At 40.0% G+C, this 27,885-nt stretch overlaps 1 protein-coding gene across 9 annotated transcripts in view; it reads right to left on the bottom strand.

Moving 5' to 3' along the window:
• LOC118403595 (poly(rC)-binding protein 3-like) overlaps positions 1 to 27,885 on the bottom strand; it is an 85,199-nt gene that overhangs the window by 38,639 nt on the left and 18,675 nt on the right. Inside the window, exon 1 of one of the 9 annotated variants that reach the window (XM_035802349.1) lies at positions 7,477 to 7,676. The exons of 6 other annotated variants lie outside the window; for them this stretch is intronic. The gene's annotated coding sequence lies outside the window, so the exon portion shown is untranslated. Of the gene's footprint in view, positions 1 to 385; positions 475 to 3,312; positions 3,429 to 7,476; positions 7,677 to 27,885 lie in introns of those variants that run through there. 2 more of the 9 variants (XM_035802353.1, XM_035802350.1) reach the window with 2 other exon arrangements.

Below are 27,885 nucleotides of genomic sequence, written 5' to 3'. Positions count from 1 at the left end.
CTCCCATCCAAGAACTGTCTGGACCGTCGCGTTGCTTACCTTCCGAGATCGAGGGATTGGGTGTACCAATGCGCCCCGCGGCCATAGCATAATTGTTCGTTTCTCTGGTGGTAGTTGAAACTGTCATAAACGAAGCATTTTTGGAAGTACAGTGTACTGCAATATTGGACAAGCAATTTTCAAACCCCTCTCAGAGAGGCCAGTCTTTCCACACTAGGTGCCAGTGATTTGCTGACAGGTATCCTGACACGACCATCACTCACCACACAGACAACCACAGCCCTCTCCCCACACCACCAGATAACAGTAAACACATTAGGAACACTGTCTCCCCTACTTGTACACATAGTAGCCGGGTGTTAATGTGTAAAAGATGAAAGATTACCTGGACTGTTTTATCAGGGCATCAGCCATACATGTAGCTAGTATCTGCACATGGTCAAACCAGCCGCAGACAAATATTAGGTCACTGCATGGCTGGGACAAACTATTTACTCTCAAGGGGGGTTAAAGACATATTTTTTCATCCTGTATTTTAATTCCCTATGAATTGATACCACACAATGACTCACAAAATATTACGGAAGTGATAGTTTTGAAGCAGGTTTTCAAATTGTACTGAAAGAAAACGACAAAATGCTTTCTAATTTACAAGCTACAAGTGACCTACATACGGTTGACCAACCAGACAGAGAAGGGCTAAAATTAGGTGGTCAGTCCCCCCCCCCTTGTCTATCCACCTGTCCGCCAGCACTGACCCATCCATCATTGCTGCCTGACCACTTTATCCCCTGACCACCATAACAAGACGTGGAGCATCAAGGGATTTACAGTGCATAATGGGATGAACTGCCCTTATGGTTTGGTCACTGCAGTGTTGAATATTCCTGTAGTTTTGAATATTCCTGTATAATCTCTGTACAGAGACAGATGAAGAAAGGGATTTATAATATACAAAGAGAAATACTGCGCATATGGTTTGGTCACAGCAGTTTTGAATATTCCTACAATATAGAATATTCCTGCATCATTTCTGTACAGAGAGAGATGACCACAGGGATTTATAATATACAAAGAGAAATGCTACCCATCTGGTTTGGTCATGTCAGTTTTGAATATTCCTGTTTTTTCTGAAGAGAGAAATGACTACTCCATCGCCTGTCTACCAAAAGAAGAAAGAAATATCAAGGGGTTTATAACATTATAAAGAGTGATATAGTCCCCGTTGGCTACTGATAGTGGATATGGTTCTGCAATTTTGAATATTCCTGTATAATTTCTGCACTTATAGAGAATCCTATATTTCAGCTCGAGTAAACCTTATTTTGTCTCACAATCAGATTGAAATAAGGGTGAAGCTTCCAGCATCCCTAACAAATTCAATCACTGCACACAAATTCCAATCAAACAACATCAAATGCAGGTAAAGATGTATAAAATTTCTACTCATTCTCATTTAGCCAAAGTTATTACATGTACAACCAGGACAAAAGATATAAAAATAGAAGTTCTATTATGGTACGAAGGAAAGCCAATAAAAACTTTAAATCAACTTTGATCTTCATCTTCGAAATACCCTACCCACATACCAAATGTCACTTCAGTCTATCCAGACAGTCTTAAGTTATGTTGACTACAAATATCCAAGAATACAAATGCACACGGACAACAAGGCCCAAACTATACTAACCAAACTATAATGAAAATGAATTGTATCTCCCTTTGAAGAACACGAGCTCATGCATGTTGACTACAAATATCCAAGAAAACAAATGCACACAGACAACCAGGCCCAAGCTACTCTCTCCATTCTTTATAGAGGTAATGAAAATACATTTGTATCTCCCTTTGAAGAACATGAGCTCCTGCAGGTTTCCCATCTTTAAAGGTAGCCGTGGCAACAACCAAACATGCTCCCAACCACATTCTAATTTGGCAGGCGGACTACAAAAACAGTTTCTGTTTGAAACATTAGAGCCTGGGCTTGTAACCAAGCGCCCAGAGGGGCAGAGGATGTCAGCACTTTGAAATTCAATTCTAGCTGGGAGTAGTAGAAAACAGTAGGATTTCTATTTCTTTTAGATCCAAGGGGTCTGGGGTTCAGGTCCCCTCCCACATATTGGAGTGCTAGACCCCTATGTGCAAGTTTTATTGTGGTTTTAAATTCCTGACTTCTCTACCATGAATTCATGATGCTACAAAAATATCTCCTTTGTATGACTACAGAATTAGTTTCAACCACAAATATTCGAAACCTTGAAAATCTTCCTTTTACTTATACCATGAAATAAAAGCACTTGAGATATAAATCAATCTACATGTATGACTATGATAGTATGAAGGTAGAGTCTGTGTGCGTTGAAGTGTTTGTGTCCATATGTCATAACAGGTGCCACATAAAACCAACGCAAACATTTCTAAAGATATTCTATGAGTTAAATACATGAACACTCACTGTAAAAGAAAAATGTGCACTGTGTGCTCTTTACCTCTTAGTATAATAAGACTTATAACTTTAAGACCTTGAAGCAATAGACTGGAGACGTTACTACATTTCTGTTGTGGGTACTTCCATACTTTAAATCTATATTGGAAACAATTCAAACAGGGTTTAACATTTGACACACCGAGAGGAACATTGCTGCAAAACACTTAATATGTAGTACCGACGGTACTTGCACAAAACAGCCCCTGAGCACTTCAAGAGCCAGACCTGTGCCAAAGCTTCATCAACGATGCTTGAGAGCACTCTTAGACAGGTGGCAACAACAGTCTATTAATAACTACATGTAGAAGGTCCCATCTCCTACCACACAATCAGTAGCACAGACATTCGCGATTGAAGGCTTGGAGCAAAACTAACAACAAAGCTGCTCTGGCAAGATGCTACATGGACTAATTCTTCTAATGGACTGTCAAGAAATGTGGACTTTTCATCCTGCATTTTGACTAAAAAAGTATCAATTCATTAATATCACCTTACATATTCAGTAGGAATAGTAATACATGTGTACTGTAAAAATGACCATATTGCAGCTGAAATATGCCATATTCTGGATAACAGACAGACAGCAAAATCCAGATATCTGCAAGCTATCAGAGACCAGTAGGCATCTTAAAACAGCACACACACAAAAAGCATTTGAAAAGAAGGCTCAGCTTTTAAATACCCTTTGAAAGTATATGGCAGGTCTATCCTAACTTCAGATATCTACAGCAGGTTTTCGGTAAATCCCTAGACATATTTCTGTGGGACATTCAGGACCGATAACGCGACAGCAATCTGTAAAATCATAAAAGAATGATACTTGCCCCAAGCCAGTCATGTAAAACGTCTAGTTGATCCTAGGTGTGCCGTAAGCAAAGAAGCTCTTCAGTTGGCTACAAATAACAGCAATTTAACCATCAGCGTAAACAATTTGTCAAAAACGGCGCACACCGCGAGCTTTTAACATTCGCGGCACGTCACCCAAGTGCTTGTCGGCCGACTGGAACAATTACAAGACCCGGATTCTTCCCAACCTGGCATTAACGGGGAGGCCTGCTTAACAACCATTCACCATACTGCAAAGCAGTGGTAAATGGGGGAGTTCCAGCTCCAATTTTACACTGTTGGCACTCTGAAATTAAATCAGACGGTGTGACATTACAGGCACATCGCTACGGCAACTGCGAACGTTTTCAAAGGGCTGAGATTTGCACGGATTTCTGAGATTTGTGGATAGGTGTAAGGAAATGCTTACAGAAGACAATAGTGGAGATAGAGTTTCCTCTGTAGCTTTACACGTAGTGCATTAAAACACTTTACCTGAGCGTTTTGTAATCCTGTAAGTATGAATTTGTTGACATATGATAAGGAGCCTTAATCTTCGCAGGTAGATAGAAGATGATAAGTTACAGTAGCATTTAGAAAGCTGTTATTACATTTTCCTGGTAGAGAAAACATATTGTTTTTGTTGGTGTGTTCTTTTTAGTTCTTCTTCTGTCAGGAGCCAATCATAGCTTAGACCTTAGCATTAGGATATAAGCTGTAGATTGTAAATATTAGCAGTTCTATCTTACTCTCATGCACCTGATATTATAGGAAGAGCCTAATGGTATAGCATTGTGTGCCAGTAGCTTGACAAAGGGCTATAGAGAAAACATTTTGTATTTTCATGAAAATGTTGCCTTTCTAGCTGTTAACATCCTTTTCAATTTAGAGAGAAACAAGAACAAAGATATTTGAAAACTGTTCAACAAGAAGAAGTTTTTGTAACATTACAACATGATAGTTTGTCCCAAAATGTTATAAATACACCAAGTGCTTCAACTCCAGGCTAGGCTGTATCTTTTGTCACCTGACCAGCTGTTGTTGTGCATTATTTCAATGGACTCGTTCCAAAACACTCTCCTTGTAGGGCCACACACCACCGTCAGAAACACTTCTTTTGTCCGCGCGGTGTGCTCACCTGGGTGTTCCACTTGACCCAGGTGCTGCTCAAGCCCTTAAACTCCTGTTAACCTTAACTATCTGGAGAGGGAGGAACAAACTTAAAAGTAAAGGGGCTCGGTCTCGGATTTGGGCGGCAAATTTGAACATATTCTTGATAAAGAAAGAATCACTTTATTGACATTTACAGACAAAATTTTGGAAATTTGCATTACTAATTTCGTAAATGCAATATGACAAACATTTTTGGTGGTACCAGTAAATACAGGCTAGCTAGATGTTAGCAAAACCTACTTTCTGTGTTGTCCTAATTCTTCATAGTGCACCTTTAACTTTTGCTGGCTACAGTACAAGCCAGCTTCCCACTGGCATTCTCTTTCTTCTTCATACTTGTCATGTTGGCACTACTTCATTAGGCTCATTGCCATACTGGACAACTCAGATCAAAACCTTTGTGGCATAAGGAGTTTAGCTGGCCATTGGGGTGGCTCAGAACACTCCTTGGCCAGCTAAACTCCTGATGCCACAGGTAAATCTGCCTGGAGATTAGTATTTCTCACCTATTCACACATATAGCTCAATCTTCCTGAAGACAATGCAGGAGAAGACAATGAAGTTGTGATCACCTTGGAATTCTCATTGTCGTGATAATGTCTTTGTAATTGTCTATATTCATAGTGAAAGTGTTGCCACAAGTAGGTGATAATTGTTGGTCTTTTGTACATCTTTACAGGTGATCACAAAGACACAATGAGGTCATTATCAAGGAAAACCAAATCACATGGTTCTCCTGGCTGAAACATCAATCATGTGTGAATAGAGAGATTCACTACCTGGAAAAAGTAGACAGTATATACATGTATTCTATTTCATGTTTTAAATAATTATACTGTAATCTACTCTAAAAGATTATGGTTGAAACACAGTGTAGGGGCCCAAGTCTCAGTGTAGGCAGTACAAATCACAGCTTAGGGGCCCCCTTAGCCTGGATACCATACCCCAGCTCAATGTCTATTTCTATCACATGATAGACATTTTTGAGATCAGGCTGGGGTCTGGTATCCAGGCTATGGCTCTCTATGCTCAACTCTCTATGCTCAACAACAACTGCAGATGTGAGAAACTGTACAAGACCGTAAATGTGTAATCTCTGACTAGGTATACATGAACCCAAAGTGACTTGGAAAGTAACAGTTTGATACACGGCTCTATATATCACCATTGGCCAGACTGCGCTCAGTTGATATTTCCAAGCTATAAATTCATTCAAGTTGTTAGGATTGAGTGCAAGATAAAAATACTCAGGAAAGTAGGACAAGAGCTTACTTAGCAAATGGCCCATTTTCCTTTGCCTTTGAGGAAAGCAACATCTATCATGTGCATAGAAGAAAGACAACATCAATCAAACAACCTTTGTACTACATTCATCTTTCAGGCAATAGTATTAGGGCTCAAAATTCTGATTTCTTATCCAAAATTTTACCTGTGATTTAAAAAAAATCTTTTAACGAATACGCAGCCAGGCCAAGGTTCTTACCCTATGGCCTTCTCAGCATATATTTTCATCATAAACAGCTTTGTGGCTTTAAAAAATGCACTTCATGTACATATATGATGTGAATTTGAGTTTGTGATTGGCTTTTAGGCATCTTAGGGATCTTATCAAAACTTGTAATACATTGTGCCAATCCTAAAATTTTTCATCCTGTGAAATAATTTTCGTTCTTACTCCTGCTAATCTGCAATCATTGACGTTTTTCTGCAAAGTGGCTATTTCTAGCCCTGAAGGCAACTCCTTCCTCCTACACTTTTGTCTACTGGGCGGACAGAGATCTAATACACCAACTCCTACTCTAAGACATCTTAGAAAAGGAGGCCTTTGAGACATACATGAAGGATGGATAATTGCTCCCAGGCTAGAGAAGACCTACTTTGTTCTTCTGTAACTTGTGTAAGTGGGTCAGCAGAGAGAGACAGTGAAAGGCATTTCCAATTCCAGCCAAGACATTGTCACAGAGCGTGGACGATGGTTTCTGTTATATTTTAGCCTTCAGCAAAACTCGCAGTATCGCATGTATACTTATAAGATGGGCAAAATTTGAATCTTTGCTGGCAGCAAAACCTCATCTTGAATGAGTTGCTTCCACTATCACAGCTTTGATACAGCTTTAGAACAACATTTTTTATATCAAATGTACCTTTCATACCTTTTGCTACTGTCAAAAGCTACCACACTTTTGAAGGCTTCAGGCAGTAGATTTCTAAATTTTTAAATCAGACAAATCTGTTTCTTCAGTCAGTAAGAATGCTTTTTTCAGTCCATGCTCTCATCTTCAGAATATTTTTCAGATGGAATGAATACACTATAACATAGTCTTTAGGGAATTGCACATGCTGTGAATCACGCATGGACATAATGGCTAGTTTGTAAACTGACCTTGGCCAAAATTGGTCAGAATGTCATCCCCTGCTCACTAGGACAGCTGGAAAAATTAGCGTCCTGTGTGAACTGACCTTGGATCCGACTCTCATGTGGCAACGGACAATCTATGTACACAAGTGTCACAGCTCAAACTACAACCATTATCACCACTACCTACAAACCTGGAGAGAAGATACAGAAACTAGAAGTTTTGCTGCAGTGCCTAGGCAAGTCACCAGGAGCTGCAGTCGACATTGAGTGTTGTCTTCCTTTAGTATAAGACCTTCTTAGTTCTCATATACCAAATACCATCACAATCTATTCAGAGGTTCTAAAGTTGATGCTGGCCACAAATATATGGAAACACAAACAGACAGACACACACATACACACCTAAAACTATACCTCCATTTTTCATGGAGGTAAATATCTGGAAACACACAGACAGACACACCAACCCATATCTCCATTTTCATGGGTGTAAATGTAATACTCATGTATGAAGTCCAAAATCGTGACAGCCTATGGTGCTTTCTCACAGAGTGCCCCCCCACACACACACACAAACAGCAATACTTCCCACCTCTCTTACATGTGCGTCATGTGTACATTAAACCCTCACCTTTTGACCTCCCCGCTTATTGCATAGCAATCTGCTCTGGTTATTGCAAAGCAATCTGGTCCTCCAAGACATCCAGGTAAGCCCTGTAGACAGCGTCACTGCCTGGCGGAATCTTCCCGGGAATTCACCACCTTCTCCTACCACCTTTATTAATCCCCGAACACAATGGAGTCTGACAGATCTGCTGTTCTTATCAATGCTAACACGATTTTGTAGCCGGCGCTAAAGATAGGGGTATCTCTCTCCCACTATTAATAGACATACTATGGGTGGGATCGGTGGGACACGGTCCAGAAATTCATGAATGTCAGTGTCAACATCTGGATGGGTCAGTCCTACGCCGGACAGACAACGGAGGAGATATACGTCTGCCCTATATTCTCACCATTATGCAAATATGTTATAGCACTACGATATCTCCCCTGGTCTAGTGTCTGTTCTCTCTGATACTGTGACCCTCTAACCCAACTCGTTTATCATAGCAGTTAATTAGTGGGAGGAAAAGGAACTAAACTGTCAGGCGATAACTCTTGTAGCAGCGTCTGTATATGTTTTCTACTGGCGGCCATACCATTCTCTTAAAGAGATTGTCTCAGTTAATGGCATTGTCTGGCAATGTCACATGTTTAGGCTCAACGTTGATAACTGATGATAGCTGTATAAATAGTTCTGTTCAAATATAGAGGAGCTCTCCCATAGCTGTTGACACAGACTTTGTCATGTCGGGGCAAGATGGCACAGAGGTGAAGTCAAACGTCACGTCCGATCCTTCAGCTGATGTTTTCAGAAATTAAATCATTAATAAATTGTTTGGTTGAACATTTTTTCATTCATGAAAAGCTCAAATTGGCACGCAGGCCACTCTTCATTGAGGAAAAAACTATCATGACTGCACAACATATTTTTTTGCAGAACAAAAATAGTGACTTTGATTTAGAAATATTTTCTCAACAAGAAAGGCAATACTTTGTAACAAAAAGAGAGGAAAAAAGTATCCTGAACCACACCCATCTTGAAGTGGACTAATCCTGACAGCTTTTGAGCTCCACAAATATCTGGGGGTTGAAAAACCATTATCATACCTTACAAAACTATGCAGAAGTTTAATGAATAATATTATGTTCAAGAGATTTAATTTTTTACATATTCAAAACTGCAAAGAAAACCTTCCAACTCTCCCATGGGTTTTCACCCCTTTCACCTTATAAACTCTCAGATTTACATTGGCAGGTGCACAAATATATAAGTACAAAAAGCTTATATCTACTATAACATTCTATTTAAACAGGGCATAGACCCCATCCAAAGTCCAGACCAAGTTCTTCTTTAAGAATTAACGGGGTTGTTTGTCAAGATAAAAGGAGACATGTTGCCCTGACCCTGGCCTGATTCTTTCCACCCACCAACATCACAGGAACTATGTTGTCCTGGTTTACATTTTCCCTGGACATGTTTTAATGCACACCACAGCCAATGTAAATCAACACATAGCCAACATACTACCCCACCCTACAGCCATGTCCTATATATACATATATAGCCTGTTTATACTGACATAACCACAATACACACATTGTATAGCAGCTTCTTCCAACAGCCAACACAACCAACAGGGTAGCTCTTGCTTCCCTGCCATCTAGATATACCATTAGGAAAAGCTCAAACCACCCAAACAGCCATGTACATATAGCTTGTTTATACTGACACAACCACAATACATGTATTTACACCACACACATATACCATACAGTAGTTTCTCCCAACAGCTAACATAACCAACTGGGTACCTCTTGCTTCCCTGCCAGCTAGATATACCAGCATTAGGAAAAGCTCAAACCATGGTTCAAACCGCAAGAAATGTATCCCATTGTTTGCATCGCACAAGGCTTACACTGCCTACACCCTCCTTGGCAAGACTAGCCTGGATACCAGATCCCAGCCCGATCTCAAAAATATCTATTTGGCTGGGTCTGGTATCCAGGCTATGGCAAGACTGGTAGCTTGTCCTGTTGAATACAAAGACTTTGTTCAGTTTCTCACCTATGTGTACCTGAACTGCTTGTGCAGGTCTTACTCCCCCAGTTGTCAGATCAGGACATTTGAACCTGCCAGACAGAGTTTTTCTACCACCTGGTGTTTTCTGGCTTTTACTGGAATTCCACTTGTGGGCTGTGACAGGTACCAAATGGAGGGCTGCTCAAAATAGGTTACCATGGAAACATAACAGTATGCTGAGCCCCTCTGGTGGTTGGTGGGCGCGCCAACAATTCTTGGAACGGTAAAACTGGCGACCTCAGACTAAGGACGAAGCATGGTGCTTTTTTGTTAGCTAGTAGTGCTTCACTGGGGTCAGATATTTTAGCTAAGCATACTGAGTCCCCCATACTCTTCTCGATAAGTGTGATGGGTTCTTTTATGTGCAGTGGTTTGATACCGTAAGCTTCCGCACACACGGGAGCATTGTCTCTATGTCCCCATCAGAAATGATGACTCTTTTCTAATCTCGTCTACACATGGGCACGAGCACTGACCTCGTCTAAACAGAATTTGATCCAAATGTGGTGAAGTAGCATAGTGCACAGACCAGTACACCACAAGGATGCAACTAATCGAATATTATTTTATATTTTCATAACCAAAGAAAGACACAGAAGAATTCTAACACACTCATACACAAAATTACGGTAAAAGGAAAAAAGATACCTCGTACTAGTCGTAGACCTTCCAAATGAATTATCCCTCATTCTAAATTGTATTTCCAAGACAATACAAAGTATTGGAATTACGATAACTACATTGTATACTGTAAAGGAGCACGCAAGCTGTTAATTTCACACATGGCTGAGTTGATGGTCATATAAGACATCCATGATGAAAACATGTGAGCTATAAAAAAAGGGTATTGAAAAGAGTCTGTGTGCTAATCCAACTGTTGTATAGAATAGGGTTTTTTAAAACTACCTCGTAAATTCGATATTTTCTTTCCAAGCAGAGGTTAGGCTATGGCTTGCTATAGACATGATTCAATGCCTTTCTACCTTGCTAGGTTTGCTTCGTATATGCTAGGCCAATATCTACCAAGTAAACTTCAAAAGCTGGAAATCTCTTCTTAGAGAGTTGTGAAAATTGTGATCAGGGCTGCCTCTAGGACCAAACTCTCCGTCCCCAGACAGAAATTTGCTTGTTGAGACAAACAAACAAAATTTCACCCAGTCCTTGCAAAAAATTTGAACTTCACGACAGGGAATTAATGAAAATGTAGTACTTTTATAAGCTTCTATGTAAAATGACAGCTTCAACAACAAAAATCAACATCATGGGCTCCTAGACAATGAGACCGACAGAAAAAACTTTAAAGCTTGAGAGTTGAGACAACACACAGAATGAACGCACGGTGACTAGCATGAGCAACAGAGTAATCCCCTATTCCAGTCAACAAGGAAAGTATCAGGTGAAATTACCACAGGGCGGGTAGGATATGGAGAAAGAGATAGGCAATTATTATGGTTGATTGGATTTGGTGGTTGGAACAGACAGGGGAAAATTCCGACTTCACAACCTTATCAGCTTGCCAGTATCAAAGCCCCAAGGTCTTTCAAACTATCGCTGCATGCTCTCTGCTTTAATAACGGCACTACACACTTCAAAAGTTGAGATACCAGGCAACAATGCTTCTATAAGAGGAACGTCTTTCATTTGGAGATGTGTCAAGAATGATACTCGAGGGTTTTGGCTCCGAGATGGATCGCGATTGGGGATGTACTCTCTTCGCAGGTAGATCACAGACCAATATTCTGTTTGCGAGATGATCTATCGGACTTAAATGTCAAAACTGACATGTCCTCTCCGTCAACAGAGGAACGTCCAGTACTCCTGAGGATACATCCATCTCCTCCTGATAGGTGTACATAGTCCGATATGTCACTTGAAAGAATCGACAAATCCACAAATCTTTATTACAGAGGAGGGGGTGGATGCTATCTGTCAAGTTGTCAGAATGGTATTGCACTAAATATCATGTGGTACCTACATCTGATGGACACCTGAAGAATACAAATCTTACGATGTCAATTTTTCCATCTGTCCAATTTATGTATCTTGTCACAGCCATCTACTGGTTTTGATTTGTACAGCAGACAGTGATGGAGTTATTGAAGACAACTAGCCGAAGAGACTCTGTTGCAGCGTTCTACAGTGTGTGTGCCAAAGAAATGAGAGATTTGGACATTACAACAGGAGATGAGATAGTTGAAAGATGAGGAGCATTAAATTTTGCAGAAAATGGAAAACTTGTCATGCACTTATTGCAGACAACTGTAAGGCGAAAGATACTACATTGCAGCATTCTTGAATGTAATATATGCTTCCAAATTGAGAGATTTGGACATTGCTATAGATGATGAGATGGATGGATTGAAAGATGAAGAGCATTTGAGGTAAATGGAAAACTTGACAGCTACAAGCTTGGGAGCGGACGTAGCTACTTTGAGGTAAATGTTGCTATAACACTTAAGTCAATCCTTGCTAAATGTAGCTCTTAATAAATGGGCTCTAATAACAGCAAGTTTGTATATTGCATCATTACACTTGTAGCATGCCAAGAAGTTGTGAGTTCGAAACCTAGTTCGAATCCTAGCTGTTATCGTTGACCAGAAATCACACATGACATCTTGGTCCAGAGGAACTGTCACCAACCACTGAACTTCGCAGCATGTATGCACACTACCAGTGTCAGGTACTTCAGTCCTAATAGGGCTTCCTACACATGTACAACCTCACACCACACTCACAGGAGGTTAAGCACAGCTGACATCCATTCATGACTCTACATGTAGATCTCTCCCTGACACCACTTTCCCCACACAGCAGGCAGGACAAGCCTGGCTGTCTTTAGACTAAACATGTCCCTCCAGCATTAATTGGTCTGGCTTTGAAAGCACCAGCCCCACAAGAAGGGTTCAACCCACTTGGGAAAGACTGCGGTTTTGTATGCATGCCAGTTTGTGGTACAGCCAAAGTCTTCAACAAAAAAGGCCCTGCAGTTCCAAAAGATATCTGCTAGGGGGTCCAAAATGAAACCACTTCCTACAAAGACTAGTAGCTATCTCTGACTTAAAAATCCTGACCATGATATATCTAGAACATGTGATATAAAAGCTTGAAGCTCTACTGTTGTACCATAGCAAGCCACTAGAGGGTACACTGTTGAATTCATACTTTAGTGCTATCTCAAATATCATAAATATCCATAACTCCCCAAGTTACACTGTCCACAGTTGAACTGCAATTTTCAAACCATTATAAGGCACTTGTTTAAAGCTACCATCACACTGTGTTACAACATCCTTCTTACTTTAAAAAATCAAGAAAATGACCAGAAGCTCCAATGTGTGGATTACATCCTTCATCAACCCCTACTTGGCTACAGGTGTCTCTCATCTGGTAGCCATGGCAACCACAGACAGGTGGTTTGTGTAGGTACTCGGGTTGTTCTCCCTGTCACGTTCCTAATTAGGGTAACCTCGTTTCTTTCCTATGACCTGCTTCTGGATGTCAAATAAGAGAACTTTACAAGTAAACTGTAAACTTTACGAGTAAACTGATCACTTTTCATCACATATAGAAACATAAAGTCCATGCCATATGGTTTTATCTGCTCTTTGTTTCAAGGTAAGCGCATTTCTTGAATGTGCAGATCGAGCATTTGTAATTTCTCTTCTCCGCTATCAAAATGAAGAAAATTGTACTTTACGTTTATACAAAGTTTAGTATTTGAAGTGTTTGAATCGAATCTTGCACTTGAAATCACGAGGACTTTGCCCCATAAAACTGGAGCATTTCAGTATATCAGGGACTCAAGAGGGCTTTAACAAGTGCGCTGGACATTGGCACAAACAGTCGAGAACAAACAGTGTACACACGGTAGCGTGTTGTAACAACAAGCCCTCCGCAAACACAACACTTGACCTTGAAACTCCCCACTACAACGTGGCAGCCACCTACATGTGTGGGAGGGGGGTGTGGTGGCCTCTGTGCTGTAGACTCTGACAGCTGGTATCAACCACACTGACATGTTCAAGGAGAGCACAGTCTACCCCAGACAGGCCAAGGCTTTTGTCCCACAGCCAAGAAAGTTAATAGTCGAATCTGCACGATACCTCAAAACAGACGGAAACTAGTTGGGAAAAATTTCGCCCTGTCAGACAAAAAAAACCTAAACTTCTTGACATTGAAATTGATAAAAACATTTTTTTTCACAAAATTAAAATGCCAGATTTAACCAAAAAATGAGAACGTGGGCTCCTAAAGAATGAGTGGGATGGAAAAAATTCAAAGCTGTAGACGGCGCTGTCAAGGATCACAGTCTACCTGAGACAGGTCAAAGCTTTTGTCCAACAGCCAACAATGTTAATAGTCAAATCTGTGGGGTACCTCAAATTGGGGCTGTCTCTAGGACCTGTCCCTCTGTCCTAGACAGAAACAAGTTTGGAAAAACTTTGCCCTGTCCAACCCAAAAATCTAACTTTCTGACATTGGAACTGATCAAAATGGATTTTCGTAAAATTAAAATGACAGAAATTTAGAACATGAGTGCCTGAAAAAAAGTCTGAGACAGAAATAACTTTAAAGCTGTAGACAGCCTTGTCAAGAAACCACAGTTTACCGCAAACAGACCAAGGTTTTTGTCTGACAGCCAACAATGTTAATAGTCAATCCACAGGATACCTCGAATATAGCTCACAAGGTTTTGTGTGTGAAACTATTCATATGGACCAACTGGTCATAATGAATGGAGACAGGTTTTCAAAACTGATTTTGAACTACTTAAAGTCGAAGGTATTTTTAGCTTGTTTCAAGGAAAAGTCAATTAGTGCAATACTTTTGGTTACGAATTCAAGCCAGATACTTAACTTAAATGTAACTTAGTTTACACACGAGCGGAAGACCGGTAAGTATTTTGGACAATTTATCACACTTGTGACATACAAACATGTCATTCATATTACATAAATTACACAATGGGTGTATAATGCTAAACTGTATAATAGTACAAACCCCGCTTTAAGTTTAACTGGACCCTTCCCGGCTAGCTAGACATTAGGCGGGACACTGTAAGCAGGGTTTAATCAGGCTAGGGCTTTAGTATTCAAAAAAAGGAAGGGACAGTAAGGAAACTTTGTTATGGCTCTTTTCAATCACAATTCTCCAACAATAAACACTGGTATGTCTTCTTCTATTCCCCTTGGCACTAAATTGTATAGCCCTTGGAAATCCTTAAAAATCACCTTTTCTTGTTCCCAATGATTGAGAAACAGCTGGAAAGCGAAATACAGGTGGGGCCATCTAATCACTAGTCATCACTTCACAAAAACCATACTTTTGCAGTTATTTTAAGTACTAGATACAGCTCGACAGCAGGTGCACTTTAACAATCACACTCATATAAACGTTTTTAGCACACTGTGATCGTGCCATCTGGCGCCAATACACAAGTTCGCCGTTTCTCTCTCCAGGCATCGCAAAACCCCTGCTGAACATCCAGGCATCGCAAAACCCCTGCTGAACAATATAGTCATATCTTTATGCCTCATCTTGCAGTTTCTAATTCTGTATCAACCCTGCGAGTTACAGTTAAGAGTATTCCATAAAAAGTCAAACAGTAGCATACAAATATAGTTTCAGTCAACTACTAGGCAACACAACCACATGACTCTCAACTTAAAATACCACAGTTACACAAGATTATACATGTCAAATTGATGATGGAACAAAATGGACAGTTTGTAAGACCACAGCGTAAAAAGATAAACATCAGTAATACCAGTTCCCTTGTATCTGTGGGTAGCCTTTATTTGTTGTTTTCAGAGATATTACGTCAACAGACGATGATTTTAAAATATTGGAATTTGAAAACACTATTTGTTTACTTGATATACCTAAATACCGCAGGGCTCGAAATTCATTTTTGGGATTAGGTGCACTGGTGCACCCAGCTTAAAAAATTGGGTGCACCAAAAAAATTTTGCGTGCACCACTTAAATTTAAGTAATAACCTAATGGTAAAACTTAGTTAAAAGCTATCAAATTCTTAAACAAGTACAATGACAGACATTTTTATTATCTTTCTAACACTTAGATGTCAAGAATATGATGTAAAAAATCAGATGTATACTTAGTATAGTATACTTTGATATCTTAACATACATAAACGTAAGAAAATATTTGGGTGCACCCTGTGCACCCACAGAAAATAATTGGGTGCACAGCTCCAATTTTGGGTGCATCTGGGTGCACATGCACCCAGTATTTCGAGCCCTGTACCGTGTTGTTAAAGTAGGTTACCCAACAGATAAAGGTGAACTAACGATACATATACAGGTCAACATTTAACATCAGTATACTACATTGTTTGTACCAACATTTAGGAACATGGTGAACGTACCTGTATGATCCAAAGCCAAGCATCATAATTAGAAGCAGCGCGTCACCAATCAGGATAATGTTGAATTGTGGGATGACGTCGGCACAACCGCAGAGGACCGGAAAAATAGAGAGAGGAAAAAAAGACTACATTAGTCTCGCAATATACATAATAATCAACAACAAATATCAAACAGAATATATTTGAACTGTGCTTTCTTCAGCATTACATTTTCTGTCCCACTCTAATTGTTCGAGAACCCATGTCGGTCACTTTCATTATTAAATCCGCCATTTCAAGATTATGAAAATACATTTCATCAACATCATGTCATGAAGTTCAGATTTATGACAGGTGGGTTGAAATTTGTGTCCCTCCCAGCAACCAAATTTTCGTCCTGGGATAAAGAGATGGGTCCTGGAGAGAGCCCTGATTGTGAACTACCTGCCAGACAGACCATAAGATTATAGCTGAATCAAACGTCAATGGTCAAGTACAAGTGTATCATTTGCAATCATACTTCAGACCGCTGTAGGTAGTCAGGCTTTCTTAATATTCCAACCAGTCTCGTCAAGACACCATCTGAATGGGCAAACAGGAACTTGACAGACTTGTACACCCCGACACAATCATCACAATCAAACCTGTCATTCCCTATGTACATTAAACCACTTGAACTGTCTGTGCACATCGTACAGTTGATACAGAAAAGGGTCTCGTTACACACCTGTTTCTACAGTCTGAAAGCTGTGCTTAACTCAAACCTCGCCGTGTATACAGAATACTAAGCACAAAATGGAACTGTATAGACTGTTAATGCACATGTACTAGTAATAACAACAAAGATAATGGTAACCTATACCTCCATCCTTGCTAAACATTTACATTACAGTCACAGTTGTGTTGGGATAAGTGTGTGGATGTTTATAAGTAAAAAGAGACAGACTGCAAAGAGTAAGCAAGATGGTATCTTATTATATGCTTGAATACCCAATATTGCTTAACCATGAACAGTTGTAAGCTGAACATGTCATGATTTTCACTATCAGATTGACCATCTCTTGTACCTCTTGTAACCAGGTAGCAGTTATCTGATTGCAAATACAATCATTTACCTCAAGATCCATGGTCTAAAGCAGATAACACATCATAGATAACATACTGTTGCCTATTTCTCTATGACAAGTATGAACTATGAAGCTCTTGCAAATAATTTTTAGAATGTTTAAAAAGCGACTGGCTTATCAAAGTACGGTAAATGTTGATATGTTGATGATGGAACAAAGTGTTCAAGTGACCTCTCCAATGAAAATTCATGACCCCGCCAATATACGTTTCTCATATAATACAGAAGTGCTACAACTACTCACTTAAAACACAGCACAAACCCAGCGAAGATAAATGAATTTTGAGTATACTCCTAACTGTATGTGCTTTGCCTAATTGTACCCACACGTTAGCACATCGCTCAAGTACGTCACACACTGTCACTTACAACTGCCTTCTGAGGGATGCAAATTTCTGCTGAGCCTAACTGCCATCCTTTATCCTCTTATTCCGTATTATCTGATCCCGTTCTGTGCCACAACCCCAGCCCTGAAGCAACTTCAAAGCACGACCAAGCCTTTAGTGACCACTCAACGGGCAAAACAGCCCAGATAGAGTCCACCCAACCGTCCACTTAAGGGTTTACAGCACGCAGATAAGAAACTACCGGGAATGTTAACACTTTCCTTCCTCTCTCAGGCGGAGATTGGGTGATAGCACTGACTGGGTTCGGTCATCTTAACCAACTGTGCATCGGCATTTGCATTTAAAATGAAGTAATCCTGCAATCAGTGTGTAGTGGGTTTTGGAACAAGGTTTATATCTCCTGCTTTCTGGCCAACACGAATGGAGTGGCTCTACACTCAGGAACAAGAGTAGATTAACATCTAACCACAGCTACAGGTGTCTTCACCCATGGAAGAACGTAAAACTAGAGATACCTTTCCTTGTAAAATGAAGTAATCCTATTCACTGACCTACAGCCAGGAATAAAATGGCGTACACTCAGGAACTAGTAGGTTAACATCTAACCACAGCAACAACAAGCATTAGCTGGCACCACAGGAAAAACACAGAACTAGAAATACATTTCCTTGTAAAATGAAGAGATTGTGCAATCAGTGTGTACTGGCTTTTAAAACTGGACTTTTTATCTCCTGTTTTCTGACCAACAGGAATAAAGTGACGTACACTTGGGAACAAGTAGATTAACATCTAACCACAGCAACAAGTATTAGCACCCCTCGAAACACACTACTAGTAAAATAGATACATTTTATTGTAAAATGAAGATATCATGCCATCAGCATATATTGGCTTTTAGAGGATTTCTTATCTATTGCTTTCTGACCAACAGAAATAAAATCGCGCACACTCAGGAACTCGTAGAAGGATGTCAAACCACAGCAGCTATCACTGCAAGCATCTGCACCATTGGAAAACCACAGAACTAGCGATACATTTCCTTGTTAAACCAACTTCCCAACCACTGTAATCACAACAGCATTCCAATCCTCCCAACATTTCCTTTCCAGTCCTTATTCTACTGTAGATTCTCTTTTTTTTTGCATGGTCTGGTCTGGATTTTACAGTAAAAGTGGATACAAATGCATTGTTTTAAGTTTGCAGTTCATGCTATTCTGTAGGAAAGTAGTTATATGTTATATGTTGGAAATACATTTACTATAGCATATGTGCGGCACCATGACTTTATGAAAATTAAGAAAACCACTGTGAATGTGTACATTTTAATATTCACAGTATAATCAACTACACAAATGTGAATTTATGTACATGGCCAAAGGACAAGGTCCTTACTCCAATATAGCTACAGCAGAATCAATTCTTCAATATTATCTTCCCATTCTGCTAACCTAATACTATTGGTACCACATGCACATATATCACACTCTCTCCAAATATCCATTTTCATGCTACCTCAATTCAAATTGAACACCAAAGAACCATTTAACTCATGCCCACTTTCTCCTTAGCCAATATAACAGCCAATCTTAAGCATATCAAGGACAAAATCCCTCCGTATTCTTCACCCTGTCGTAATATTAATAGGCGAGCAGATACGAGCATCGACTGCCTTCGCTCGCCGATTCCCCTCCCGTCTTGCGGGCTCAGGAAGACGAGACTTTGGCGCCAGAGAGATCATATCCTCCATCCATCTGACTCCGGCCACTGGACTGGTCATCACTCAAGACAAGATATTGAAAACGTGGCCGGATAATTAGCTAAGGCCGCTTTTCACTGGACAGCAATTGCTGCGCAACTGTATAGCAACAAAAACTGGTTTGTGTAACCTTGATTTCATAATAATAAGATGATGCAAGAGGTTAAAGATTCAGTGTTCTCACCAGGAATTTTTCACAGCGTCGGGCAGGGGTCCGGGGGCCGCCGAAGGCCCCCGGCGGGGTCCAAGCCCCCCGGAAGCACTTGCATTTTAGGCTATTCAGAAGGCTTATTGTATCAGTTTTTAGGGGCATATATACGATAATTGTAGCAGTTTGACGTAACGATACTTTGAGTCAAAGCATCAAAGACAACTAAAAACTCATAAACAACATACTTTACTCAGCTCAACAGTACTTTAATAAATATTGTCCGGTTTGCCACCAACTTTATCTAGATAAACAACTTTGACAGTCTCTGTTTTCATCGTATTTTTTTTCATCGTAAACAGAAAGAACAAAACACGCAGAAACATGTGCTCGGCACGGCCCGGGGCCGGGGAATCCCCGGCCGACTTTCAAGTTCGCGATCGGCGGACGAATAATGCGTTCACATAAGGGGTGTTGGACGTAAAAACAACAAGAATACCTTTGCTTCCTTTTGATATGAGTTTTGGGCCCGCAAAATCTCCAAAACGGCAGAAATTTTCGGGGTAAAATACGGTAAAATTTGCTCCAAAAATGGCGGTCGCTGCTGTTGTTTATCCCAAGGAGCTTATATCTCAATATAAGCTCCTTGTTTATCCTAAAGTCTTTGCCTAAACCAATGAGATCGCTAGTTTCCCCTGACGTCACAGAGACGCATCAGATCTCGCGAGAATTTTTTGCGAGATTTTACGATGTTTTCGCCGCCATTACCGCTAGCTGTTTGCATGCATGCAGGCACGATGTTTTTCGTCATTTCTCAACGCAAATTTCTCGATCTTTGGAAGGTTTTAGATGATTTACAAGTATACTGCAACATAAAAGGGAATATATACAAGTGCTAGTTTTGTGCAAGTCCAAGAAGCGTTTCTTGCCGTTCCGATTTTGACCGGACTTGAACCGAAACTTTTTACAAGTTTTGTGCCGGTTCTCTGTTTACAGTATACAGAACGCACGCCGCGCAAGGGGCGGTCCTGGGTGGGGGCTGCGAGATAGCGGTACGCGGGGTGCTGTAAAACACCTCCCTTCGAGCTGAAACTTCCTGAAACAGCGGAGGCGCGTGCTTGGCACGTGCTTTCGTATTTTTAGTACGGTATTTTTCCAGTTTTCCCCCATTTTTTGGCCGCTACGCTGGGTGAAAATACAGCGTAGCGGGCTTTTTACAGCGTCATTTTTCCAGCCCACAGCGTATCGGCCCGCTATGCTGAAAAGGCCTGGTGAGAACACTGAGATTGATTTGGATAATTAGAATAAGCTGGATAATTACTTAATTAGCTAAGGCCTCTTTCCATTGGTCGGCATTCGATAATGGACAAGCGACCGTACAGCGACAAAAACTGGATTTGTATAACCTTGTCTAACCTTTCATAATAAGAATATGATGCGAAAGGTTAAAGTATGATTTGAAAAACAAAGCACATACAAAAAGTAAAATATTTGTTCTTTGCCTATGAAATTTATTGAGTGACCTGTCAAATTATTGCTTGCTCAGCAGTTGCAAAGCAATCCCTGAAGCAACTGGCAAGGGGGCTTAACCAAGATTACAGGGAGAGTAACTCAAAATTGTGCTATTTAGCAAGTCTCAAGTCTGTTCACTCAAGGCAAGCTGTGCTCAAAAGAGTACAATTTGTGTATTCTATTTCAATACATAATTTCTATATTTATCTCTCCAGTAAAATATGATTTACATATTTATAGAAATTGTATTCTTGCTGTACAAAGTGAAGTACATTTGTATTGTGGTACTCATCTTTGTGATAAAACAATACTGTACAAATGCAAATGTATTGGACTGATCTGTAAATAAATAATCTGAACAGAGGTTACAATGCATAACAGGTGGAACACACAACACAAATTTCTCCCTGTCACAGACAAGTAGGATTTGATGGATGATGAGTGATCCTCATCCCCTTGTCACCAGCCCCATATTAATTTCATACACAAGTCCCTTCTTAAATGGGTGACAAGCTGTATTTGGGGGATACTTAGTACAATCTGAAATTCTTGTCAAATAGTGGGTGACTATTTTAGCAATTTCATCTTTCTACCAGGCTTCTGGTTGCAAAATTGACTGAAGTTTGCAGGCACTAAATACACAATTCTGTGGTAGGAAGGAAGAATTAGTGGTATCTTGATTAAGTCTGCGGTTATACCATCTAGTTTATGCGAAAACCACAAACATTTCATGATTCATAGTGCTATAAAACAGTATGCACTTAAGCCTTATCTCACAGCCAATCTCATATTTACACACCATTTTCCACTGCACATTTTTCAGTCTCCAAGGCTCTTCTGAGCCAGTATTGGATATTTAGCCCCCAATCCACCCTGGATTTATCCCCTATTTACCTGTAACCCAAACCTGTGGAAGTAGGTCTAGTTTAACAGATGGAGGGCTCACCTTAAAGCACAACTGTGCTATATAAATAATCCACCCTGCTGCCAGTCTCTCCAACAACAACAAACCCCACAGCCACCCCAAAGTCCCACACACTGTTCAGGGCAAATGTGTAGTATGGACTACCACCGCACCTCATCACAACATGCTTTCATGCATTTTGTTGCCAATAAAAGCTGCTGCAATTACTCCATCTGGCGCGTTCACACAAAGCGAGCTCACGGCATGAGGCACGGCAGTCAGCTTACATAAGGGAGGATCGGACAACCTTTGCCCCTGGTTTGCTACTCAGTCGCAGGGCTGTGGGGTGGATTTTTCAGTCAGAGCTGGTTTTTTGTTTTACAGCACAACCTTTTGTGGTTTAAAAACAGTGATTGAAGTCACCTGGAAAAGATATTTAATTCTTCTGATACATAAATCTGGCAGCATGTGGGAAAAAGTAAGAAGTAAGAAACTAAGGTCTTAAATGTACTCCTTTGGAAATCAGATCTTGTGACAGAAGGGATAACCGTAATAATTCATAAAAACAAAGCAGAATTCTAATTTCATAAAAAGTATATACTTAACATCGCAAAAACCCATCAGAATTAAATATACAGAACGGTAAGGAAATCTCTTTTCCACATAAACACTAACACACATGAAATTAATGACAACGATCTTTATTGCATATTCCTTTAAGTGATTAGTAGTATACTATTGACATTGAAAAGAAAAGATTTTATCATCACATCACCAATAAGACATATGCATTAACAATTGCACTTAATAATCAACTTCTCATGCTATGGCATACCTTTCGTCAACTGACAGTGACAAGAAAGCCTTATCACCAAAGAATACTAATGATAGTGTTCGTTCATATGTACAATATGTATGATATTACTAGAGCCTACATGACACCAACATCTGATTACACATTATTTCCATCATATCCTGTAGTTAGGGAAGTTTCCTGATGACATTTTGTGTGAATATCAGAGCGAAGCAAGGGCACCTCAAGGACCCCAACACGGAGTTCAACCGAGGAGAACAGTAATCTATCATCATTATAAGAAGATTCCTTCTGAATTTTAAGTGTTATGACGAGACAGTTGGAGGATGTCTAGGATAAGCTTTGGTTCTTGAAACAGCTCTTAATTCTTGAATCATATTTTTAACTTCAACTCATAAAAGATTAAGATATGCTTCCAACTACTTCTGCTATATAAGGAGGTGACCATCTTCATTCCTATAGCCCTTGGGCCACACAGTAATTGTTTTGTATAAGCTTAGGTTCTTGCCACAGCTGTTATTTCTTTAATCATAATTTTATATCACAACTTATAAAAGTTTAAAATATCCTTCTGGTGTACAGGAAGGTGACGCCCTATGGCCCTTAGGCCACACAGTAGTTGTTTTTGATAAACTTCGGTTCGTGTAAAAGTTCCTATTTCTTGAATCATGGTTTTATAATCAAATTCAGAAATCATTTTTATTGGAGAAATGCAGCAATTATAGAAACTATAGTTAAGGCATTTCCCCTCATATGCTCTTTCTCCATCAAGTCATTCAAGGACAGTGACTTCTCTAAAAACCCCAAAAACTTCAGACGAGGAAAACCTCAGATGATCCTTAGGTTGTATTTCTGGCCTGTTCCGACTGACTCTGGCACAGAGCAACAGTTGTCTGCCACTCCAATTAATCGGGCTTTCTATTTTGCACCGTTTTCTTTATGTCTTGTGCCTAACCTCTGCTTGGAGAGTACCAGATAGACACCATTTACCAACAGATCACGCCCTTCCTTCTTCAAGGACACTCAAGGATAGTGACTCCTCTCAAACCCCCAAACTTTAGATGAGGAAAACCTCAGATGTATTTCTGACCTGTTCAGACCAACTCTGGCACAGAGCAACAGTTGTCTGCCACACCAATTATCTCCTACCCCTTAACTCCCACCATCTGTCTTACATTAAGACATACATCAAGTCTGAATGTCTGTACCCTTGGCAGTTGAAGCCAGTCTGGGTGGGCAGTGGAGGTGAAGTTATAGGAGGCAGGGGAGTCGGGGAGAATGCCTAAACCAGGCATGGTCAGGCTCTGTTTATGCCATTGCTGATTGGTAGTGATGGCTTTGACAGGTCTCTGGTTCCTCAGCACCCCAGATTAGACAGGTACACTTGTACAGGAGTTCACCTACAGGTGACCTGTGCTCTTCAATGATGACACAATCGAACAAGATAACAGGTGGTCTTCAACGATGACACAAACAGTCAATGGTTTGTGTACAATGCCAGAACATACATTATCTCATACATAGTGCAGCCTCAACAGCCCAGATTAAACAGGTACATGCACAAAAGGTGACCTGTGCTCTTCAATGATGACGCAGTCCAACAAGATAACCAGTGCTCTTCAAGGATGACACAGACAGTAAATGATTTGTATATGTGTAACTTACAGTGCCTGAACTTACTTTATCTCATGTACAATGCAGCCTCAACAGCTCAGATTAAACAGGTACAGGTACAAAGTTTACCTGTGCTCTTCAATGGTGACACAAACAGTAAGGAGTTACTTTACAGTGCTTGAACTTTCGTTATCTCGACATGCAAAAGAGCCTACTCTTGTCAGAGGATCTCAAATCATGATTTTTCAATGCCCATACGATGGTTTATCCTTTATGACAATGATAACTTTAAATATGAGTGGTAAGAAATGCACATTTTAGGCACAAAAGAAGTACTGTATATCCTTGAGTTGAGTGTGATTTTATTAAGGTGCAGTACCAGAACACTGACATTTGATATGTTGGACCTGTGCCTGAAATATTATTGTGGAACCAGTAGGCAGCCTTACTCCAGATGCTATGGCTATCAGCAAGTCTACTTGAACACCTCAGGAGGCAGGAGTGAAATACACAGTCCACACATCCGATGACATGTTATGTTACACGGGTAGATAGATAAGTCATGGTTGCTTTATGGTATTGCACGTTTCCCCTTGTCCTCTTGCATTAATTCTGGTCACAGGCAACCTTTCCCACACTTTACACAGGTTTGTTTTGGTTCGGAGTAGTGGACTAGTTCAGAATGGAACTTAATGTACCGTTGAAGTTCAAGGAGAAAGACCAAAATACAACTTAGAATGCCAATTTTTAGTATGTTTAAAATTGAATTGATTGTTATGCACCAAGCATGGCCATGATTAGACACCCCAGAAGGAAGGGGTCATGCAAGAGGAGCGGGTCCTTCCTGCATACTTGAGGGGTTCACTGGGAGAAAACAAGAGGCAGTGATCCAGTGGGAGTCTGTCTGCCTACATGTAGCTGAGCCTCCTGCATCCTTGCTTTAGTGGATATGATATGCCTGAAGAACTGACCTGAATCACACAACTGTTTCAGCTTTGAGAAACAGGTATGTGTTTCCCAAATACAGTCCAGTCCAATTTAGTGGTCTTGGGGTTAACGTTGTTGACTCAAATCTAAAGGTTTAGGTTCGAATCACCAGCAGGTAATGCGTGTTGGCCCTTGGGCAGAAATAAAGGCACTATAAACCTATTTCTCCACTCCACTCAGGTAAAAATCAGTACCTAGCTTTCGTAAAGAATGTCCTTTCAGAGGAGACAAAAATCTGGAGGTTCTGTGTTTTAAGACAGCCACACCTCGAGCACATTAAAGAACCTACCACAATTATCAAAATGAGTACCCCCGGTAAGGGTCCTTTCCAATGAATGGATCAAACCTTACATCAGTCAGGTCTTATGCAGCCTAGATCTACTGTACAAGACTTGGGTGTTACACCCAAACACAGTTCACAGTTACGGAAAACAAACAAATTTCCCAACTGTAATCAATGTAAAGTTGACAAATAGCAAAATTATTCCTTTCGAAAACATAAAATATTGCACCACCACAGGCAAGACATGGGGCTGGCTTCTCCCACTTTGTAAGGGAAATGAGGGAGGAATTCCAGAGATTTAGAACATACCGCTTGATTAGGGATGCCTAACAGACGTGGCAAGTGTTGACGTGGAATACCAAGGAGCTTGGACGCCTTGGGCCACTCTTTTGTCATCTCCAAGGCCTTATCTAAATCAACTGGCTGCATACAGATTTCTTCAATAGCCATAGGCATGGATTTTCACTGTAGAAGCAGTCAATCAAAAACACATGCTTTTCTGTGGCTCGAAAATTTTCCAGCAAAATATCATGGAAACAAAACATACTTTTGCCTCAGGTCTTCCTCTCCAGAACTTGCCGATTTAGCCAATCTTGGACTGTAAGTAACACTCTCTCAAAATGCTGCACTTCTTTTGTATGGAATGAGTCAGCCTTCTGGAATTTTAGTCCATACTGAGATCAGGTCAAGATCAATGCATGCATAGATGGCATCCAAGAAAGAAGGTTACTTGGCCTAACACAAGTAACAAGAGACAGCCAGGACTCATTGTATCCTTTCTTAACCTTGCTCAAGGGTCAGTCTCAATGCCCTCTATTTTCACTGCAGTAGCTCACACTGAGTCCCTATTGGATACCAGGAGCAGCTAACGATGACCTCTGACCTATTAGACATTAGAAGGGTGACCTGTAGTGACCTTTATCAACATCCAGGGTGCAGTAATTCTTTCAAAAGGCATCCTGAGGAGAATGGTGCCAGTCAATGGAGAAAATGTGTAGCCTTTGTTTGATCTACTGAAGATCTAGAAATATGAATTGTGACAGTATTTGTAATCTGAATGGAATATTCTGCATATGATTATGAACATCTTTTGCCATCAGACTGCTACAATTAAGTATTTAAATATCAGCAAAGATTCTTGATCTTTTGTTTTCTTTAACTTTTAAGTTGCTCAGAGTATTTTCCCAGCCATTTTTTCATATCTCTCATGATCTTAACCACAAAAAAGTGTGGCAATTAAAATTATTGCCATGGCGACGGTTTTATTGTTTATAAATATTAAGGATTGTTGTTATCAATGGGTTTTAATAGTCGTATTCCATTCGCCTGGCGATTAATGTTTAGAGAGCATTGCTGTCAAAAGGGGTTCTCTTGTGAGTGAAGGGTGAACTAATAATGTGAATGCTTCTCATCAATTTTACAAATCAGACCTTCATTTACATAAATCATATCATCAGTTGATCATCTTCTCTAGCTAAATAACAATATGCTAGAAATATCAAAGTCTTGGCAAAGAAAGCTATTGTAGTATTTTCTAATAATTTATGTAAATGAGACCCTAATTTACTTGATGTATGTCTAATAACGTTCAAATATCGTAGTTGCCAAATGTTGCAAGAATGAAATTATCAGCATCAACCACTTTGATATTATAACAATTTCTCAATGATTATGCAAATTAGATAACAATTTGTATCATTTTATGTCTATCTATATTTCTCTATTTCTAAATTACATATGCTATATGTTTGACTGAGTGTCCTATTACGCGGCTATGAATTAATAACTGATGTAGAGTCATACGCGCACTTACGCCTCTAGATACGGCCGTTTGTCATGGTCCGGATGCGGCGCACCACTTAGAGCAAGTCACACATGTTGAACTAGAGTTCCACGACCCCATACCTTCGTCATTAATTATGCAAATAAGGCTCTCATTTGCATAAATTATATAACTTGATCATCTCCTTCACCAAACAGACGTGCGCAATATATGTTAAGAAAGGAGGATTTTGTCGCTTTTTCTGATAATTTATGCAAATAAGGACCTCATTTGCATAATCAATATTCAACGATGTTCACCTGTACATAACTTCCAAATGCTACAAGTATGACATTCCCGCCATTTACCACAATGACATGAAAGCATTTTCTCATTAATTATGCAAATTAGGTCTTTATTTTGCACAATATATATCTATCAATATTCTCTTTTTAAGTTACAAAGGTCACATGTTGCAATGGTCCTATAATTGAACTGAGCATGTTTAGACGATTTTCCAATCAATTATGCAAATTAGCTTCCAATCTGCATAATTGATATAGAATTATATGAAGCATCACGTAACCTATCCACATACTAAAAATCATAACAATCCGTCAACCCCTTCTTGAGTTATTCCCTTTCAAAGTCTGACACTACACCTGTCCTGCAGTTCCAAAACAAGCCGCTAGGGGGCCCAAACCTATACCACTTACTCACGGCATCAAAAGCTG

This window comes from Branchiostoma floridae, chromosome 16 (assembly GCF_000003815.2).
Source record: "Branchiostoma floridae strain S238N-H82 chromosome 16, Bfl_VNyyK, whole genome shotgun sequence".
NCBI lineage: Eukaryota > Metazoa > Chordata > Leptocardii > Amphioxiformes > Branchiostomatidae > Branchiostoma > Branchiostoma floridae.
The sequence above is the reverse complement of the archived record's forward strand: the minus strand, read 5'-3'. Positions and strand labels throughout refer to the sequence as shown.